Source organism: Mytilus edulis, chromosome 11, assembly GCF_963676685.1.
Source record: "Mytilus edulis chromosome 11, xbMytEdul2.2, whole genome shotgun sequence".
In the NCBI taxonomy this organism is placed as follows: Eukaryota; Metazoa; Mollusca; class Bivalvia; order Mytilida; family Mytilidae; genus Mytilus; species Mytilus edulis.
Window position 1 is genome coordinate 59,727,242 of NC_092354.1, and position 12,805 is coordinate 59,740,046.

Consider the following 12,805-nt stretch of genomic DNA (forward strand, 5'->3'; position numbering starts at 1 on the left):
ACGTTGTTCCGGAATGATGACCGATTCGTTGATCAGAATGATCATTATAAATATATCATGAAAATAAGTCTAGCAGGCACGTCTTTGTCACGTTGTATATAAAATATCAATAAATTCTTGCATATATAATATGACATGGCGTCTAACTATATCGATCAGCATGTTTACGATTACATTTTCGGGTGTTCAAATGAAACACGAAGTAATGTGAATTTGTTTATTTTCGTAGGTACCAATTTTCGTGGAAAAAGAAAAGATTGAATTTGCGTGAATATTTGATTTCGAAGTTTTACAAAATAAAATTGAGAATGGAAATGGGGAATACATAAAAGAGACAACAACACGAACAAAGAACCGAGGGCCACCAAAAGTCTACATTTAAGCCTATCGAGAATGTGCACTTCGTTTAACATTTGATTTAAGGTTGAAAATGTGTATGTATGTAATTAATAATAATGAATTTATCAATTTCGATAATTTCATATAATCAGTGTTTTATCAGACAAGGGACAACTATATTAGTCGCAGATATAAACAAGAATATTATTATCAGTCAAATATAAATCGGGCTATTTGTCCTATAATTACTAAACAAAATTAATGTGTTTGTTTAGGCTATGATTTTTAAGATATAAAGTGTATGTGGCACCGATCATTCATTTTCGATGCTTCGGAGTTTAGTGTGGCGTCCATTCCGCAGAACAATAGCATACATTCTGAGGGGTCAGTTGAAATCCTCCTCCAAGTGCGGGATTTTCTCGCTTCGTTAAATACACATTGGTGGCTTTTGAATGTTTTCTGCTCTGTAGTCGGGTTATTGTCTCTTTCGCCGAATTAATATTCATTGTTGTTTTAAGAACCTTGTGTCTGAGTGTGGAATTTCTCGATGCGTTGAAGAAACAGTTCTGCTCTGTAGTTGGGTTGTTGTTTCAATTCTCTATTTGGCGCGACATATAGATATAAGAAGATGTGGTTTGAAAGCCAATGAGACAACTCCCCATCCAAGTAACAATATGTAAAAGATGACACAAAAAATATTTTTTTGTAATTTCTCGTTGGTATATGAACTGGCGTTTTGATATGACTTAGCATTTTATACTATCATCTGTATATACCTGACCATAGTTTTGACAAACTAATTCTATAATAGTCGTACTATATGGTATGCGTGGGTTTGATGGTAAATTTTTGTTTATCTTATCTAGGTAAAGGTGTGTGTGTATTGACATTTATTGGCACATATGTCAAAACCACACTGTATGGTATTGTATTATTGATACAAATATTATTCAAGAAAAAACATATAAATGTGAAAGTACAAAGACCAGTTATAAGCTGTCTAATATAAAATTAAGAAGATGAGGTATCATTGTCAATGAGACAAATGGCAAAGAAATTAACAACTGTAGGTCACTGCATGGCCTTCGACAATGAGTAAAACATATACCGTATAGTCAGATGTCAAAGGCCCCGAAATGACAAATGTAAAACAACTCAGATGAGAAAATAATGGCCTGATTTATATACTTAATAACGAACGAAAAACAAATATGATACAGCAATAAAGGACAATCACTCAATTACAGGCTTTCGACTTGGGACAGGAAGTCTTAAATCGTATTTCAATGTTAAGGTCGAACAAATTATGACTGAAGTTTGTTAGTGTTTTTTCGAATTGGGGGGTTCCAATCCCGGATCCCGCTTACTGTTTTGTCAGATTCCCGTATCCCGCTTACACTATGTACGTAAGCAATTCTCATTTACCGGGTCCCGCAAGACCTCATTTCCCGTTTTCACGCCACAATAAATTGACTTTCACGTGTCACGCTTACAAACAATCGGCAATCCCGCGTCACGCTTAGACCCCAATGAGAACCACTACATAGCTATTTCTTGCGTTATATAAATCTGTTTCACAAACTATGCATTCATTAACTGACTTTAATCCAAAACAAAAATGGATTTCATTATACATATACTGAGTGCTTAAGTAAAAGTAACACGTGATAGCCCAAACCCCCTTTAATTCTCTTTGAAATAATAGTACAAAAATGTTCTTTCGTTGTATATTCCTCAAAATAATTGGCTACATGTTTGGGTTAGCATCGGTTTTTTATAAGTTCAGTTTTTTTAGTGTGCCCATAGCGGTCAAAATAAAAACTCAAAATGTTCATCTCCTTTTTACTGGTGTTTATTTTATTTTTTTAATTTTTTTTTATATTTTGCTTTTTTGATATCAATTGCAGTTTGAAGTTATATGTGTTTTCCTCCCATTCTGAGTGAATAGTTTGTTTCATATAGTACTACAATATAGCCCGTGAGAAATTTATGAGAAGTACAATTACGTATATATATTTAATTAATCACAAAACTATCTATAAGTTGAACGTAATAGCATACATTTTAAATCCGTCATAATTAAAGACCACTTCCAAATAAAAGAATGAAACATAAAATAGCTATTTGATCATAGATACTTATTGAGATTAACAATATTTGAAAGGTCATTACTTGATAAATGGACAAAGAAAAGTAATTAAACTAGTACATTTTTTTACTTATACAAATTATCATATATAGATTTCAAGATTGTTTTTGAACAGTTTAAACAATATTTTATTCAAATAAATTGAATTGGATTGGGCAACAGGCATAGCCTATGTAAGCCCTCTCCACAAAACAAGGTACACTATATTACATTCAAACAAAGCAACACATACACCAGTGGCGGATCCAGGGGGGGGGGGGGGGGGTTCCGGGGGTGCGCACCCCCCTTTATTTTTGCCGATCAATGCATTTGTATCGGGACATATGTTTTGCACCCCCCCCCCCCTTTTGCCCTGGGTGCCCTGGGTTAGCACCCCCCCTTTCGAAAATTCCTGCATCCGCCCCTGTACACAAACATAAAGACAAAACAGAATTAATTTTTCAAAAATACCTCTTAGCTGACTGGAATGATATTTCAAATAGTTGAACACTCAGAACTAATGAATTTTACACGGAATCCGTCACTATGATCCTCGATACCACATTGCGGTTTTTTTAATAATGTTTAGGCAATATGAAACTAAAAGATGCGACTAAAACGTCTTCTGACTAAAAGTGTTCTTTTCTCGTTTATATTTGAGCACATGCATCTGTTATATAAATGATAATTCAATTTACGTTTTCTTGTATCGGAATAAACTCATCATATATATATATATATAGATACCGGGATTATAGTAAGCCAGACGCGCGTTTCGCCTACAAAAGACTTATCAATGTTGTTCGAATAAAACCAACTAACAAAGGCCAAATAAAATATGTAGTTGGAGATCATTCAGGACCTAGAATTCCAAAACGTTTTGCCAAATATAGCTTTGGTTATAAACTCCTAGAGTAGAAAATCCTAAGTATGTCATAAATTTTTGTGATCATGTACTATTTGACGTGTGTTATCTCCCTTATATCGTGTATATGACAACTTTTGGTGGAATTTTGAAATATAACACTATATTGAAAAAATGTTGATAACAATTTAATATTGAATAAACTAAATTTGACGTAAGATGAGAACTTATTAAAAACCATACCTGGTAATAAATCAATTTCATGTGATCTCTTTAACTGCTAATATAAATTAATCGAATTAATTACAAAACTCGGAAAAAGCTAAAGAGAAAAAAATACCTAACTTCAAGTAAAATTTAAAACGGAAAGTCATTAATCCAATGGCTAAACCAAAAGCTCAAACAAGCTCCAACAATTAAACGAAAGAAAATCAAGTATCGTATTTCTGACTTAAAACAGCTATTACCTTATGTTGAAAATGGTGGATTATACTGTGTTTTACAGCTATTCTATAGCTCTGGTTTGTCTTTTTTCCGCCGAGTGGCCCGGTGCAGTGGCGGATCCAGCCATTTTAAAAAGGGGGTTCCCAACCCAGAGTAAAAGGGGGGTGGTTCCAACTATATGCTCCCATTCAAATGCACTCATCGGCCAAAAAAGGGGGTGTTCCAACCCCCGGAACGCCCCCCCCCCCCCCCCCCCCATGGATCCGCCACTGCGGTGGTTCTCTTCTCAAGTGAGAGGGTTATAGTCTAGCTATACAACCAGGTTTAATTCCCCATTTTCTACAATGAAAAATGTCAAAAGCAGATTAAATTGTGTGTTAATTGACTGTCGTGTTGACATATAAATAACATTGATGACCCTAGTTAATTGTCAAAACGTATTCCCACGACATAATATTAATCTTAATCCTAAAATATTTCGTGGTGACGCTAAAACGACTTGAAGAAGAAGAAGAAGAAGAAGAAGCAGAAGAAGAAGAAGAAGAAAGAAGAAGAAGAAGAAGAAGAAGATCAGGCACACACCTCTAGAAAGTAACAAAAAAGAATACTGTGAGTAGGCTGAATATATCTAGCTGAACTGCAGGAGGCACCAAGGGATGGTGCTATATGGCATGGTAGGTGCATATAAAAATGTGTATCGGGATATTAATGATAGGTAAGATATGTAAGAAGTTGCACATAACTGGTATATCATCCTCGTGCCTGGTGCAGAGGAGTCAGTACTATTTAAAGTGACACAACTGCAAGAGGCACCAAGGGACAATGCTAATTGACATATTACGAAAAAGATAAAATATTACCAGTTTAATAAAAAATATCACAAACAGAAAGGTAATAGAACTTATGCGATGTGTCCTATACCCACGATGCCAACCTCGTGTCTATAGTGCAAAAAGCCTGATTTAAATATTTTTCTTTCGAGTTATATTTTGTCTTCATCAACTTACTGCCAACTTAAATGCCAAGATAGATAAGCCTATACCTAGAATATAAAAATAATTAGCTGTGGTATGATTTCCAATGAGACAACTATCCAACACACTTCTAATGAAATTGATGTAACAAAATATAGGTCGGCACTGTACGACCTTGGACAATGATAATTACCCATACCATAATTGGAAGCTTTCTGTCAAACTGTCTTTTAGTATTGATGGATTTCGCAGTGATGGTTAAATGGACTATTGTTCTATCCCTCCCCATCCTTCCGGAAAATGATAAATTGACGTATTGCAAACTACTTCCAAACCTCTGAAATGGTTTCATTCAAACTTATATTATTTCTTCAAATGTAGTTATAAATACGTAATGATCGATTCCGTAAGAGTAAGAAAATAACAAAAGCGGGACAAAGACATAAGACGACCAATGAAAAACAGCACCATTACCAAAGAGCAAAGAAGCCTGAGAAGACAAAACAGCAGATCATATAAAAAAAACTAATCCGAAAACAAAACTGAAAGATTCATTTTTATTTTTAAACAATTATTTGTTCGATGACCATGTTTATAATCATCGCATTATCTGTATTATTAGTGATTTTGTTACTCAATTGGTATACTTGTAGTGAATGTAATGAATATTAGTATTTGTATACTGATTTAATACAAGATTATTATACAAGAAATACAGCATGTACATATAACAGGCATAACAAAATCCCCAAGTGAAAAGCCCAAAACAAACATATGCTATCAGTGACCTCCCCTTGTTTGTGCATTTAGTAACTTTTTATTAAATATTTCTAATTTAATCAATACAACAAAACATTTCATAAAATAAATGTATTATCTAAAATTAAATTATTTTCCCGTCTTATTTTGCTATATTTTATGTATAATAGCAAAATTTTGCTACTTAAACTATCAAATATGACCGCAAATAATGTTTTGATAAAATCTTTTCATATAGTCGAAAAATCATTATTGAAGTGATTTTATATACCAAATATAGTTATTTATGAAAACACGCCCACACCATCACGGGAGGGTCAAACAAACCAATATAGAAGAAAATTGTCACATTCAGCACAGAAGGATATATGTATGGATTATGAATGAATGAATGAATGAATATTTTATTTGCGAAAGCATAAATAATATGCTATGGCAATACACAAACAAGTATATACAATGTGACAAAACAACAGATAGCAGAGAACAATACATAATATAATAAAGGTACAATTAATTCACAATACATGATCTAATTTTCCAAGCATATTTTAGATAGTTACAAAGTTTAATTGTGATTGATTTTGATTTTGCTTGAAGTAAATGAAAAAGATTATATATTTATATGTGTATGTCCCCTTCATAATCTATAGGGAACACAAGAGTTGTAAGAAAGACTATAATTACTTGTTTAAAAAGTTCAAAAGCCTTTTTATTCAAGAAAACCTAAAGGTATTGAAAATAATATGAACTTAGCATCTTTAAAAATAAAATATAGAATTGGATTCGTTTAATAATTCTTTTTGACACATATGCCTATGGTTCTAACTGTGGCTTAAGATCATGAAATTAATTAATCAATTAATTCATATTCATATAAGATTGCCAAAATTGTTTGTGTCTCTCAATCATAACTAAAATCATAAGCCCTATAGTTGAAATTTCTTTATCTTTATATCTCCATAATGTCTGCATGTTTAAAATATATAACTTGGGATGGAGCACTTTGATATAGCTACATGAGGCATGAATGACAGGTAGGACACTAGGTGAAAGGCAAAATCTGGGGTTTGTGAAAATAAGGGGGAGGGACTAGGGGGGATCATAACAGGGATCATGTCCTCAAACACCTGTGGAAGGAATTGTACCGTATCGTATTATAAGACTTCTCTTTTTCTTTTTATAAATTCGCGTTTATTTATGAAATTAGTTTTCTTCTTCTGGGTTTTCAAATTGAAAGACATATCTGGTTATAACAAAAATTACAGGTTTATACTTTTGTACACCAGATTGAGATGCGCGGCAGTGACGCTCGAAAAAATGAATTAAATAGAAAAGTTAAAGGCCAGCTACATTGTACTGTACACATTTTAGACGATAAAGCTATAATTATTATTCAATAAATGTATTCAATTAATTTATGCCTTGTTAATTTGTTTGCTGTAAATGCCATTGTGTGAGTACAAATACATCGTGAGGATTTGCATACTATCTGAGAATACTAACACAACTTCAGGTCTCACCTACAATTGACCCTCAACTGTGACTATAAATATATCATGATATGTTGTTTCATTCCTCAGTATGTACATAATTAGGGTTCAGAGAAAGCTGAAGGGGTGTTTCTGTCTAAATTGGTAAGAATGGCGCGGAGTGTAGTGAGGCAAAACATTTAAACGATATGAAAAAAGAAGCTGTGGTATGCCGAATGCCAGTGAGACAACTCTCCACAAGAGACCAAAATGACACAGAAATCAACAACTATAGGTCACCGTACGGCCTTCAACAATAAACAAAGCCCATACCGCATAATCAGCTATAAAAGGCCCCGAAGTGACAATGTAAAACAATTCAAACGAGAAAACTAACGGCCTTATTAATGTACAAAAAAATGAACGAAAAACAAAAATGTAACACATAACAAAACGACAACTCCTGAATTATAGGCTCCTGACTTGGAACAGGCACATACATACAGAATGTGGCGGGGTTAAACATGTTAGCGGGATCTCAACCCTCCCCCTCACCTGGGACAGTGGTATAACAGTATATATAGCATACTTTAAAAAATAATTCCGACCAGAATGAGGGGAGGCATTAGTACACTATACATCCGCTTGAACCCGTCACTAAAATGGTGTTTAGTTTTCAAAGAAACATTTTGTTTTATTCAAATCAAATATATTGATTGTGGCATATTGAATTAATAGAATTGAAAAGGACGGACAAATCAGGCATATCAATTTATTATTATCGTCACAAACCGATTTACCTGGTGACCATGAATAGCAACAAAAATCTAACACGAGTTACACCGCTTGTATTATAAACATATATTTTTTAATCGGCCTTGAGACCTAGAAAGATATTTTTTGAACCAAGTGGATTACAAAACTGAAAAAGAAATGTGTTACGGAAGTGACAGCTTTATCGCATTTTCATATAAATGTTCTATTACGATGTTTCGGCTTTGTATAGCATTATATAATCATAAAAATTTCCAAAATTATAAAATATATTATGATCTATGCATATACCTATACGTAGATACAAAAATAAATGACCTTGTTTAATCTAATTTGTTGAATGTAAACATGAAGTTTATTATAATATTAACATCTTAGTGACCTCAGCCTTGTTTACTAGATATTGACTGGTTATGTGGACGCAGTCAGCGTTTCGTCTGACATATTGACCTCAAAACCTCAATTTTTACAAAATTACCAATAAACAAGTTCAAACCAATCGTTTAAGTAGGAATACAAAGTGTTCCTTGCCATACAACGTATTGTCTATTTCTGTGAAATATATATTATAAGTAATGGGGTATTGCATTGCGTAATGGAATGCGGAAATACCAAAATGTGTTACCGGGTTTAATTGTGAGTCAAGGACTTCGAGTTCGACAAAGGTTCTACGACATCTTGGAGGTCTCAGCTTTGTGCAGTCTGATTTCTCTAGACAAAGGATTATTATAACATATATCTGGATATACCTTTTTACCGTTATGTCTGTAAGTATATTATCTTTCTGATTATTAATTAAATGTACCATTTCCTATAACATGACTAGTCTTAATTACTTAATGGCCGGTGAAAATTTGTATGTTGACCCAAATTTAATATTGAGGGTATTATTCCATAATTCTTATCTGTTCTCTGAATTTTCTATTGAAATTTCGAATAAATCAAATGAGGTCACTTTTTTCCCATATGACATTTTCATTTTTACTCTTTTAACATTTACGTGCCGTCCTGGCTGTAGTGCAAAAGTTCTATAGATTCGTTAAAATTGATCATTTTATATGTTTCAGAAATTTGTGTTCGAATATAAACATGCAACGTTTACTAATGAAACCTCAAATTGAAAAATGTTTTGAAACACTGCGGAATACGAGAATGATTACTACTTTTTTTTTAACACAAAAATGCACATTTGTATCCTGAGAGATTGAAGCCTTTTGAACACTACATATATATACCATTGGCGGATCCAGGAGGGGGGTTCCGGGGTTGGAACCCCCATTTTTTGGCCGATCAATGCATTTGAATGGGGATATATAGTTGGAACCCACCCCACCCCCTATTTGGTCTGGGTTGGGAACCCCCCTTTTTCAAATGGCTGGATCCGCCCCTATTACAGACTAGGGGAATAGCTCTGGTAGCATGGATGGAGACGATAACATACGGACAAATAAAAAGACACAGCTTTCATTTTCTACATTTTAATCAGACAAAGATGACGTCACAAACATAAATACAAAATACTGACAAAAGGGGAACAACTCTCTCTTACATACAGAAACATAATCTGACCATACATACTGATATATAACATCCCGCCCCCAAAACAAAAATTTACTAAATTTTTACAATGGTCAATATGTTTATGTTAAAAAAAAAATACAATTAATAATAATTTCCAAAATTAAAAGTTCACATGAATAAAGTTAATCTCTCGACACTCTAGTAACCATTTCAAAACAAACGTATCAACGCTGCAAACCCGAAAGTCTGGCATCTCGGACTCCTCCCTCGGATGACCTTATGCACGCATTACTTCCACACAACAATTACAGTGATACACACATATTAATGGCATTTCCTACTAGACAAACATATATCATTATAAATAGCTGAATACAAATTTGATAGTATCATCAGAGACCTTAAACTCTTAAATTTAATAAGGTTTTATTTTGATAAATATCACACCGCTAAATGATAAACACATTCACATTAGCTTAAATTCAAAGTAAACAAATAATTCAGATCAAAATTAGCATGAAAAGTATCTGGTTTCATAAAATCAACATGGTTAAAAATAGAATGTTCTCGTACAGAATAAATTCATCATCTTTTCTTTAAAATAGGTCTTCTCGGAAATCTGCACAACCATGGCGATACAGTTATCACCAAAACACAGTAAATATAATTACGTTTTTAAAAGACGGAGTCAAATAAAGGTTACGGCGGAATGAACACAACAGCAATACAGTCAACATATTACGCAATACACATCACACGTGTAGAAGGTTCAACGGATAAATCTGGGTCAAAAATTGTTATGTAAAATGGCTCTTCTGATGAAATCGGAACTTTCGTATGCATGGCGATACAGTTATCACCGATACAAATTGAATGATGTCAAATAAAAATATTATATATAAATAAACAGGATCCAAATGTTATAGAAATTAAATAATGTATGATGCAACGAGATAAATCTCACGTGCTTTCTGGTTAAAAACGGAATACATGTAGACATCCACTAATAATTCACAAAGACAGTACGTACACGAGACGAGACATGGTCTGTTCTTCTCTTCAAAAATGCAATTTAAATGTTGGTACTATAATAAAAGTTCGGCTTAATTTTTTTAAAAATCAATAAAAAGTTATCAGCATCATGGCGGCATGGCAGGATCCATCAGGAACATTCGGTCAACTTTATATGTAAAAATATCCAAAATCCAATGAAAAATTAAATCCAAAATATGTATAAATCATTATCCACCGATCGTTTAGGTCACTCCACCATATTACAGACTAGGGGAATAGCTCTGGTAGCATGGATGGAGACGATAACATACGGACAAATAAAAAGACACAGCTTTCATTTTCTACATTTTAATCAGACAAAGATGACGTCACAAACATAAATACAAAATACTGACAAAAGGGGAACAACTCTCTCTTACATACAGAAACATAATCTGACCATACATACTGATATATAACACCCCTGTATACAGAATGCAAGCAAACAGAATATTAAAACATTATATACCGATAGTAAAAAAGTAATGATAGCATAAATGTAGCATAAATGTCAACAACTATCCTTAGTAGACAAAGGATGAAAACTAAGGGTTATCATACCGCCTTCAAATGTCTCAAGTCAAATGTAGGTATATAATGTTACATTTATAAGATCTTATAAGGTTATTGTTTGAACTGAATATTTTTTTTTATCAGTATGGCACTGAAACTTGTGAGTCATATCAGAACTGTGTATTTTTTTGAATTAAAAACAAACCCTCTGCTTTATTAACATTTCTCAGAAGATTTGAAATACCAAGTGTTTCTGTTGATACCTCTAGATTTCCCAAAAAAAAGCCCCCCCCCCCTTAAATCCGCCTCTGCTGATGTTGGCTGCTCTAGATAAAGTCAACATTATATTTCTAGTTCCCACTGACCAGTTATATACCATCCAAAAATCGTTTAAGTTATTAGTACCCTACCGACAAAGTCGAAGGGGAATTAAGATGTTCACTCCGTCCGTCTGTCTGTCTTACATCCGTCAGTCTGACAAATCACTCTTTTTCTTCTTCCTTGTAGATATTGATTAATTGATATTTGGTATAATGTTTTATCATGACACGTTACAGATCAAGTTCCAATTTTGTTTCGGTCTGTTAATTTTGTTCAGAGTCAAAAGTATGGTCACGGAATAGAAGTTCCTTCATAATATAAGTTCCAAAGGAATAAAATATTCTGGAATATTATTTCCACAGGAATAAATATTACAGTATATGTTCCTAACGGAATAAATGGTATAGAATACTTGTTCCACGTTCCAACAGGAATAGATATTATGACAATGTTTATAACAAAGTTTCCATTGGAACTTCTGTTAGGCGGAACACATATACGTTGACGGTTTGACTTCACTCAGATATTCAGTTTTTCCACACTATTTTAGTAATGCTTGAATATATTGATTTGCTATTTGTTATGTTTACACCATGACAAGTTACAGATCAAATGAGCATTTTTTTGTTATTTTTTAACCGGTAGAGGACTATGTAAATTAGTTACCATGGTTACCATTCAATACTCTCAGAATGTTTGTTAATATAATCTTTGATAATTTCACAAGAAACTTTTACACATTGAATAATTCAATTGCTCAAGAAATTTTTCAAATCAAATTGATATAATTGTCAGTAAGGGAACTGGGATGATATCGTGGATTGTATAACACCATTTGTAAACATTTTGTAATAGCTATGATCAATCAAGTAATAGTCGGTTTACATGTGTACTCTCCTGAATCTGCTAATGATAAACTGCTTTTTGAATACCAAACAAGATTTATTTTTTTATTTTCAAGATATATGGAAACGAACCGTCGACATGTATATAATATTGCTCTATGTTTTAATGTATTAAGTAACACAGTTCTTAAATCAAAGAACTTATTACTACAGCATGTTGCAATCCACGTCGTCAATATTTTTTTTATCGCAAATACAGGAGAAATAGGAAATATTCTCAAAGAGAAAAACGGACAAACAACAACAGAAAAAAACAAGGTGCTCCGCAGGGCACAGCTTTATACGACCGCAGAAGTCGAACCCTGGACAGTTGGGGCAAGCATGGACAACATTCAAGCTTGATACAGCTCTGAATTTGGATTGCGATCAAATTTTTGAAATAATATGAGTTTCTGACACTAAGCAAATGTCAAGATCTTACAAATATATTGCACAATATTGTGCAATTAAAGATTTCTTCTTTTAATTTTTCAAAAATTTAGAATTTGAGAAATTTTAAGAAAAAAAATTGAAAACAACTACAACCTCCCCCTTTTTATACGACCGCAAAAATTGAAATTTGTTTGGTCGTATACTGGTATGACGTTGGCGTCGTCGTCTGCGTCGTCGTCGTCCGAATACTTTAAATAAATAAATAAATAAATAAATAAATAAATAAATAAATAAATAAATAAATAAATAAATAAATAAATAAATAAATAAATAAATAAATAAATAAATAAATAAATAATCTTTAT

The 12,805-nt window shown here is 33.0% G+C and overlaps 1 protein-coding gene across 1 annotated transcript in view; it reads left to right on the forward strand.

The window, feature by feature from the left end:
- Nucleotides 1–8,146: 8,146 nt before the first annotated feature.
- Nucleotides 8,147–12,805, forward strand: part of LOC139495938 (probable nuclear hormone receptor HR3) — a 30,965-nt gene continuing 26,306 nt past the window's right edge. The window contains exon 1 of the mRNA XM_071284355.1: nt 8,147–8,522. The gene's annotated coding sequence lies outside the window, so the exon portion shown is untranslated. The remainder of the gene's footprint in view (nt 8,523–12,805) is intronic.